The 1028-nt window shown below is 48.2% G+C and overlaps 1 pseudogene; it reads left to right on the top strand.

Annotated features, from left to right (window-relative positions):
* Positions 1–251: 251 nt before the first annotated feature.
* LOC122201266 lies at positions 252–711 on the top strand (annotated as a pseudogene).
* Positions 712–1028: the final 317 nt, after the last annotated feature.

The following is a 1028-nucleotide window of genomic DNA, read 5'->3' as shown; positions in this document are numbered from 1 at the left end:
TAGCAAACCTGCACCAAGTTAGATACTAAATAATATTCCTCCAGTGAAGGAACATGATGTCAGGTGTAAATTCAGAGATACAGAAAACAACAACAAACAGGGAAGAGATCCTAAGTATATGGGTCGGTTAATCTAAATGACTGTTGACTATATACAATGTTACTAGTAGTATCTAGTAGTGTTTAAGTAATATGGATTGGGTCAGAGTCCAAGTGGGAGCCAGCACGGAGGGGGTTCAGCGCGAGGTCGCCATGGCATAGCTGCAGCAGCTCCAGATGCAGGAGGCAGCGGACTCCGTGGTGAAGAGTCTGGAGAGAAAGCCACCCGGAAGATGCAGACCTCATGTTCCGGCGCAGTGCCAACTGTTGTGGGAACAGCCGGGCGTCCATGCATCAGGCGCAACAGTGCATGGAGCGCTGCCACGCGTCCCTGGCTTCAGCCCAGGCACTAGTGATCAGTGAGTTGGACAAGTTCCAGGGCTTCCTGGCCAGGTGTACCGTGTACTGAAATGACAAAGCCAAAGCTTCAATAGATGCGGGAAGTAAAGACCTTCGGGTGAAACAGCAGCTGCAGAGTTGTGTGACCAGGTGCGTGGATGACCACATGCAGGTCATCCTGACCATGACCAAGAAGATGAGGAGTCTCTCCTGTCCATTGGGAGATAGAAGTCTTTGCAATTGGCCATCGGGTGGATGGCAGGAATCGATTTAAAAAGAGAAATGGGAGTTTTGGTCTTTTAAGTGAAATTTATGAAGAAATTAAGGATGGCAGCAATTTGAGGCGTGTGTCGCTTACCTCTGGACACTGGTTCCTTTATGTTTCAACCCTAAAAAGTGAAATGGAAAAAAACTGGTGCTGAAATTTGGATCGGAGGGCGGGAGAGTTTTTGATAGCCTAAATTTCACGTATCTGTCCTACCTCTAAGGATCTCCCTTGTATCAAGCCGGAGCCCCCCCAAGGTACTAGATTCTTCTTAGTGCACAGGTACCAACAGGCTGGTAGGTTTCTCTAACCTGCCTATGATCTGG

The sequence above is a fragment of the Panthera leo genome, chromosome D1, assembly GCF_018350215.1.
Source record: "Panthera leo isolate Ple1 chromosome D1, P.leo_Ple1_pat1.1, whole genome shotgun sequence".
NCBI lineage: Eukaryota > Metazoa > Chordata > Mammalia > Carnivora > Felidae > Panthera > Panthera leo.
The sequence above is the reverse complement of the archived record's forward strand: the minus strand, read 5'-3'. Positions and strand labels throughout refer to the sequence as shown.